Raw genomic sequence first — 9024 nt, forward strand, 5'->3', positions numbered from 1 at the left:
AAAACTCATCTAGGTACTTGCCCTAAAAGTCTCTTGGCCTAAGGAAGTGTCTAGGGTGTCCTTTGACCCCTTTAAAGGAGTTTACGGCCCAAGAAATACTCTTGGCCGTAAACTCTTCAACACTTGAGCTTTTCATGATTTTTCTAGGTCCTAAACACATTAAGGTACTAGCCAAAAATGAAGACTAAGCCTTAGGAAGAGTTTGAAGTGGTTTTGGCACTTAATCTTGGAGTTTACGGCCTAAGGAGCATCTTGGCCGTAAACTCCCTTCCAATGTTGGTTTCTAATTGTTTTGTGGGTCTAAATCATGAGTTTAAGGCTTCTAGGTTCTTGTTCTAAGGCTAAAGGAACACTAGGCACTCATTTGTGCCCTTTACTTGGAGTTTACGGCCCAAGAGGTTGTTCCTTGGCCGTAAACTCCTCAAACTACTTGCTTTTGATTTGTTTCTAGCCTCTAATGATCATACACTAAGTCCTTAGTTAGATGCCTAACACGGAAATGGGACTAGGTGGCCTTTAGGCTTGATTTTGGAGTTTACTCCCCAAGAACGTTCTTGGGCGGTAAACTCCCGGATCTTGTGTTTTGGACATGTAAACAATGTTATAAAGCATATAACAAGTATTAAAACACATTTAGGGAAGTAGACTCACAATCTGGGATGAAAACCCGAAGATCCGTGAGAGAGTATTTGGCTTTTCTCTAAATGGAAATCAAATAATGAACCAATTTGGTTCAGAATTCTATTTATAGTCCAGAGATTTTTGGCAGAAAATATTTCTATTCTCGGAATGGATTCTAATGACCTAGAGTAATGGAATTACAGTGTTGCACAAAATCCTAGTGCACCCACTCTCCTAATAACTCCTTAGGTGTAAAACCCTAAAACTGCCAAACTTATTCCAAAAGTTTGAATTTTCACTGAAACTGCTCTACTTCCATTGGATTGATGTGGTTTGATTTGAATGGAAAATTTCGGGTTGTCACAGTTAAGGGGTATCAACTCACTTGCAGTATGTGACTGGAATTGAACGGGCTGTTATCGTACGGAAGGATCAGACAAGTGCTTGGTGTCAAGTGAAGACTTAGACACACACAATGATCCTAATTACATATGAAACATATGTATATAAATAATTAGTGATTATAACACTAATTATACAAGTAATAACATTTAAGCGCGAGGACAACACTTTTGGTCAAGTGCTAGGAGGCTAATGGGTTGCAACAAAGAAGTGCAATGCCCCTAATGAAAGTTTAAGGTCAAAAGACCATATTCATTAGAGTTTACGGCCCAGGGGAGTAAGCTCCTGGCCGTAAACTCTCAAACAAGTCATGAAATGGAGTTTAAAAGTACTACAACCTTAGAGGGGAATTGTTTCAAGGCTATACAAGTGTTTGGGCACCACACTGACTCCTTTGGGGAGTTTACGGCCCAAAGACCCTTCTCCCTTGGAGTTTACGGCCGTAAACTCCCTTGGGAGGGTTCTTATTGGCCTTTCAAGTCTCTAACATTTCTAGGAACAAGTCTAGGCTTCAATACTTGGATCAAGGGAGGTTTATGGCATTAAATGGAACCATTTGATGGAGTTTACGGCCATAGAACTCTTTGGGCCGTAAACTCCCTCACACATGAGGTTCTAAGAATTTTAACTAGCCCAAAACTCATCTAGGTACTTGCCCTAAAAGTCTCTTGGCCTAAGGAAGTGTCTAGGGTGTCCTTTGACCCCTTTAAAGGAGTTTACGGCCCAAGAAATACTCTTGGCCGTAAACTCTTCAACACTTGAGCTTTTCATGATTTTTCTAGGTCCTAAACACATTAAGGTACTAGCCAAAAATGAAGACTAAGCCTTAGGAAGAGTTTGAAGTGGTTTTGGCACTTAATCTTGGAGTTTACGGCCTAAGGAGCATCTTGGCCGTAAACTCCCTTCCAATGTTGGTTTCTAATTGTTTTGTGGGTCTAAATCATGAGTTTAAGGCTTCTAGGTTCTTGTTCTAAGGCTAAAGGAACACTAGGCACTCATTTGTGCCCTTTACTTGGAGTTTACGGCCCAAGAGGTTGTTCCTTGGCCGTAAACTCCTCAAACTACTTGCTTTTGATTTGTTTCTAGCCTCTAATGATCATACACTAAGTCCTTAGTTAGATGCCTAACACGGAAATGGGACTAGGTGGCCTTTAGGCTTGATTTTGGAGTTTACTCCCCAAGAACGTTCTTGGGCGGTAAACTCCCGGATCTTGTGTTTTGGACATGTAAACAATGTTATAAAGCATATAACAAGTATTAAAACACATTTAGGGAAGTAGACTCACAATCTGGGATGAAAACCCGAAGATCCGTGAGAGAGTATTTGGCTTTTCTCTAAATGGAAATCAAATAATGAACCAATTTGGTTCAGAATTCTATTTATAGTCCAGAGATTTTTGGCAGAAAATATTTCTATTCTCGGAATGGATTCTAATGACCTAGAGTAATGGAATTACAGTGTTGCACAAAATCCTAGTGCACCCACTCTCCTAATAACTCCTTAGGTGTAAAACCCTAAAACTGCCAAACTTATTCCAAAAGTTTGAATTTTCACTGAAACTGCTCTACTTCCATTGGATTGATGTGGTTTGATTTGAATGGAAAATTTCGGGTTGTCACAGTTAAGGGGTATCAACTCACTTGCAGTATGTGACTGGAATTGAACGGGCTGTTATCGTACGGAAGGATCAGACAAGTGCTTGGTGTCAAGTGAAGACTTAGACACACACAATGATCCTAATTACATATGAAACATATGTATATAAATAATTAGTGATTATAACACTAATTATACAAGTAATAACATTTAAGCGCGAGGACAACACTTTTGGTCAAGTGCTAGGAGGCTAATGGGTTGCAACAAAGAAGTGCAATGCCCCTAATGAAAGTTTAAGGTCAAAAGACCATATTCATTAGAGTTTACGGCCCAGGGGAGTAAGCTCCTGGCCGTAAACTCTCAAACAAGTCATGAAATGGAGTTTAAAAGTACTACAACCTTAGAGGGGAATTGTTTCAAGGCTATACAAGTGTTTGGGCACCACACTGACTCCTTTGGGGAGTTTACGGCCCAAAGACCCTTCTCCCTTGGAGTTTACGGCCGTAAACTCCCTTGGGAGGGTTCTTATTGGCCTTTCAAGTCTCTAACATTTCTAGGAACAAGTCTAGGCTTCAATACTTGGATCAAGGGAGGTTTATGGCATTAAATGGAACCATTTGATGGAGTTTACGGCCATAGAACTCTTTGGGCCGTAAACTCCCTCACACATGAGGTTCTAAGAATTTTAACTAGCCCAAAACTCATCTAGGTACTTGCCCTAAAAGTCTCTTGGCCTAAGGAAGTGTCTAGGGTGTCCTTTGACCCCTTTAAAGGAGTTTACGGCCCAAGAAATACTCTTGGCCGTAAACTCTTCAACACTTGAGCTTTTCATGATTTTTCTAGGTCCTAAACACATTAAGGTACTAGCCAAAAATGAAGACTAAGCCTTAGGAAGAGTTTGAAGTGGTTTTGGCACTTAATCTTGGAGTTTACGGCCTAAGGAGCATCTTGGCCGTAAACTCCCTTCCAATGTTGGTTTCTAATTGTTTTGTGGGTCTAAATCATGAGTTTAAGGCTTCTAGGTTCTTGTTCTAAGGCTAAAGGAACACTAGGCACTCATTTGTGCCCTTTACTTGGAGTTTACGGCCCAAGAGGTTGTTCCTTGGCCGTAAACTCCTCAAACTACTTGCTTTTGATTTGTTTCTAGCCTCTAATGATCATACACTAAGTCCTTAGTTAGATGCCTAACACGGAAATGGGACTAGGTGGCCTTTAGGCTTGATTTTGGAGTTTACTCCCCAAGAACGTTCTTGGGCGGTAAACTCCCGGATCTTGTGTTTTGGACATGTAAACAATGTTATAAAGCATATAACAAGTATTAAAACACATTTAGGGAAGTAGACTCACAATCTGGGATGAAAACCCGAAGATCCGTGAGAGAGTATTTGGCTTTTCTCTAAATGGAAATCAAATAATGAACCAATTTGGTTCAGAATTCTATTTATAGTCCAGAGATTTTTGGCAGAAAATATTTCTATTCTCGGAATGGATTCTAATGACCTAGAGTAATGGAATTACAGTGTTGCACAAAATCCTAGTGCACCCACTCTCCTAATAACTCCTTAGGTGTAAAACCCTAAAACTGCCAAACTTATTCCAAAAGTTTGAATTTTCACTGAAACTGCTCTACTTCCATTGGATTGATGTGGTTTGATTTGAATGGAAAATTTCGAGTTGTCACAGTTAAGGGGTATCAACTCACTTGCAGTATGTGACTGGAATTGAACGGGCTGTTATCGTACGGAAGGATCAGACAAGTGCTTGGTGTCAAGTGAAGACTTAGACACACACAATGATCCTAATTACATATGAAACATATGTATATAAATAATTAGTGATTATAACACTAATTATACAAGTAATAACATTTAAGCGCGAGGACAACACTTTTGGTCAAGTGCTAGGAGGCTAATGGGTTGCAACAAAGAAGTGCAATGCCCCTAATGAAAGTTTAAGGTCAAAAGACCATATTCATTAGAGTTTACGGCCCAGGGGAGTAAGCTCCTGGCCGTAAACTCTCAAACAAGTCATGAAATGGAGTTTAAAAGTACTACAACCTTAGAGGGGAATTGTTTCAAGGCTATACAAGTGTTTGGGCACCACACTGACTCCTTTGGGGAGTTTACGGCCCAAAGACCCTTCTCCCTTGGAGTTTACGGCCGTAAACTCCCTTGGGAGGGTTCTTATTGGCCTTTCAAGTCTCTAACATTTCTAGGAACAAGTCTAGGCTTCAATACTTGGATCAAGGGAGGTTTATGGCATTAAATGGAACCATTTGATGGAGTTTACGGCCATAGAACTCTTTGGGCCGTAAACTCCCTCACACATGAGGTTCTAAGAATTTTAACTAGCCCAAAACTCATCTAGGTACTTGCCCTAAAAGTCTCTTGGCCTAAGGAAGTGTCTAAGGTGTCCTTTGACCCCTTTAAAGGAGTTTACGGCCCAAGAAATACTCTTGGCCGTAAACTCTTCAACACTTGAGCTTTTCATGATTTTTCTAGGTCCTAAACACATTAAGGTACTAGCCAAAAATGAAGACTGAGCCTTAGGAAGAGTTTGAAGTGGTTTTGGCACTTAATCTTGGAGTTTACGGCCTAAGGAGCATCTTGGCCGTAAACTCCCTTCCAATGTTGGTTTCTAATTGTTTTGTGGGTCTAAATCATGAGTTTAAGGCTTCTAGGTTCTTGTTCTAAGGCTAAAGGAACACTAGGCACTCATTTGTGCCCTTTACTTGGAGTTTACGGCCCAAGAGGTTGTTCCTTGGCCGTAAACTCCTCAAACTACTTGCTTTTGATTTGTTTCTAGCCTTTAATGATCATACACTAAGTCCTTAGTTAGATGCCTAACACGGAAATGGGACTAGGTGACCTTTAGGCTTGATTTTGGAGTTTACTCCCCAAGAACGTTCTTGGGCGGTAAACTCCCGGATCTTGTGTTTTGGACATGTAAACAATGTTATAAAGCATATAACAAGTATTAAAACACATTTAGGGAAGTAGACTCACAATCTGGGATGAAAACCCGAAGATCCGTGAGAGAGTATTTGGCTTTTCTCTAAATGGAAATCAAATAATGAACCAATTTGGTTCAGAATTCTATTTATAGTCCAGAGATTTTTGGCAGAAAATATTTCTATTCTCGGAATGGATTCTAATGACCTAGAGTAATGGAATTACAGTGTTGCACAAAATCCTAGTGCACCCACTCTCCTAATAACTCCTTAGGTGTAAAACCCTAAAACTGCCAAACTTATTCCAAAAGTTTGAATTTTCACTGAAACTGCTCTACTTCCATTGGATTGATGTGGTTTGATTTGAATGGAAAATTTCGGGTTGTCACAGTTAAGGGGTATCAACTCACTTGCAGTATGTGACTGGAATTGAACGGGCTGTTATCGTACGGAAGGATCAGACAAGTGCTTGGTGTCAAGTGAAGACTTAGACACACACAATGATCCTAATTACATATGAAACATATGTATATAAATAATTAGTGATTATAACACTAATTATACAAGTAATAACATTTAAGCGCGAGGACAACACTTTTGGTCAAGTGCTAGGAGGCTAATGGGTTGCAACAAAGAAGTGCAATGCCCCTAATGAAAGTTTAAGGTCAAAAGACCATATTCATTAGAGTTTACGGCCCAGGGGAGTAAGCTCCTGGCCGTAAACTCTCAAACAAGTCATGAAATGGAGTTTAAAAGTACTACAACCTTAGAGGGGAATTGTTTCAAGGCTATACAAGTGTTTGGGCACCACACTGACTCCTTTGGGGAGTTTACGGCCCAAAGACCCTTCTCCCTTGGAGTTTACGGCCGTAAACTCCCTTGGGAGGGTTCTTATTGGCCTTTCAAGTCTCTAACATTTCTAGGAACAAGTCTAGGCTTCAATACTTGGATCAAGGGAGGTTTATGGCATTAAATGGAACCATTTGATGGAGTTTACGGCCATAGAACTCTTTGGGCCGTAAACTCCCTCACACATGAGGTTCTAAGAATTTTAACTAGCCCAAAACTCATCTAGGTACTTGCCCTAAAAGTCTCTTGGCCTAAGGAAGTGTCTAGGGTGTCCTTTGACCCCTTTAAAGGAGTTTACGGCCCAAGAAATACTCTTGGCCGTAAACTCTTCAACACTTGAGCTTTTCATGATTTTTCTAGGTCCTAAACACATTAAGGTACTAGCCAAAAATGAAGACTAAGCCTTAGGAAGAGTTTGAAGTGGTTTTGGCACTTAATCTTGGAGTTTACGGCCTAAGGAGCATCTTGGCCGTAAACTCCCTTCCAATGTTGGTTTCTAATTGTTTTGTGGGTCTAAATCATGAGTTTAAGGCTTCTAGGTTCTTGTTCTAAGGCTAAAGGAACACTAGGCACTCATTTGTGCCCTTTACTTGGAGTTTACGGCCCAAGAGGTTGTTCCTTGGCCGTAAACTCCTCAAACTACTTGCTTTTGATTTGTTTCTAGCCTCTAATGATCATACACTAAGTCCTTAGTTAGATGCCTAACACGGAAATGGGACTAGGTGGCCTTTAGGCTTGATTTTGGAGTTTACTCCCCAAGAACGTTCTTGGGCGGTAAACTCCCGGATCTTGTGTTTTGGACATGTAAACAATGTTATAAAGCATATAACAAGTATTAAAACACATTTAGGGAAGTAGACTCACAATCTGGGATGAAAACCCGAAGATCCGTGAGAGAGTATTTGGCTTTTCTCTAAATGGAAATCAAATAATGAACCAATTTGGTTCAGAATTCTATTTATAGTCCATAGATTTTTGGCAGAAAATATTTCTATTCTCGGAATGGATTCTAATGACCTAGAGTAATGGAATTACAGTGTTGCACAAAATCCTAGTGCACCCACTCTCCTAATAACTCCTTAGGTGTAAAACCCTAAAACTGCCAAACTTATTCCAAAAGTTTGAATTTTCACTGAAACTGCTCTACTTCCATTGGATTGATGTGGTTTGATTTGAATGGAAAATTTCGGGTTGTCACAGTTAAGGGGTATCAACTCACTTGCAGTATGTGACTGGAATTGAACGGGCTGTTATCGTACGGAAGGATCAGACAAGTGCTTGGTGTCAAGTGAAGACTTAGACACACACAATGATCCTAATTACATATGAAACATATGTATATAAATAATTAGTGATTATAACACTAATTATACAAGTAATAACATTTAAGCGCGAGGACAACACTTTTGGTCAAGTGCTAGGAGGCTAATGGGTTGCAACAAAGAAGTGCAATGCCCCTAATGAAAGTTTAAGGTCAAAAGACCATATTCATTAGAGTTTACGGCCCAGGGGAGTAAGCTCCTGGCCGTAAACTCTCAAACAAGTCATGAAATGGAGTTTAAAAGTACTACAACCTTAGAGGGGAATTGTTTCAAGGCTATACAAGTGTTTGGGCACCACACTGACTCCTTTGGGGAGTTTACGGCCCAAAGACCCTTCTCCCTTGGAGTTTACGGCCGTAAACTCCCTTGGGAGGGTTCTTATTGGCCTTTCAAGTCTCTAACATTTCTAGGAACAAGTCTAGGCTTCAATACTTAGATCAAGGGAGGTTTATGGCATTAAATGGAACCATTTGATGGAGTTTACGGCCATAGAACTCTTTGGGCCGTAAACTCCCTCACACATGAGGTTCTAAGAATTTTAACTAGCCCAAAACTCATCTAGGTACTTGCCCTAAAAGTCTCTTGGCCTAAGGAAGTGTCTAGGGTGTCCTTTGACCCCTTTAAAGGAGTTTACGGCCCAAGAAATACTCTTGGCCGTAAACTCTTCAACACTTGAGCTTTTCATGATTTTTCTAGGTCCTAAACACATTAAGGTACTAGCCAAAAATGAAGACTAAGCCTTAGGAAGAGTTTGAAGTGGTTTTGGCACTTAATCTTGGAGTTTACGGCCTAAGGAGCATCTTGGCCGTAAACTCCCTTCCAATGTTGGTTTCTAATTGTTTTGTGGGTCTAAATCATGAGTTTAAGGCTTCTAGGTTCTTGTTCTAAGGCTAAAGGAACACTAGGCACTCATTTGTGCCCTTTACTTGGAGTTTACGGCCCAAGAGGTTGTTCCTTGGCCGTAAACTCCTCAAACTACTTGCTTTTGATTTGTTTCTAGCCTCTAATGATCATACACTAAGTCCTTAGTTAGATGCCTAACACGGAAATGGGACTAGGTGGCCTTTAGGCTTGATTTTGGAGTTTACTCCCCAAGAACGTTCTTGGGCGGTAAACTCCCGGATCTTGTGTTTTGGACATGTAAACAATGTTATAAAGCATATAACAAGTATTAAAACACATTTAGGGAAGTAGACTCACAATCTGGGATGAAAACCCGAAGATCCGTGAGAGAGTATTTGGCTTTTCTCTAAATGGAAATCAAATAATGAACCAATTTGGTT

The sequence above is a fragment of the Lactuca sativa genome, chromosome 5 (genome assembly GCF_002870075.4).
Source record: "Lactuca sativa cultivar Salinas chromosome 5, Lsat_Salinas_v11, whole genome shotgun sequence".
Lineage (NCBI taxonomy): Eukaryota > Viridiplantae > Streptophyta > Magnoliopsida > Asterales > Asteraceae > Lactuca > Lactuca sativa.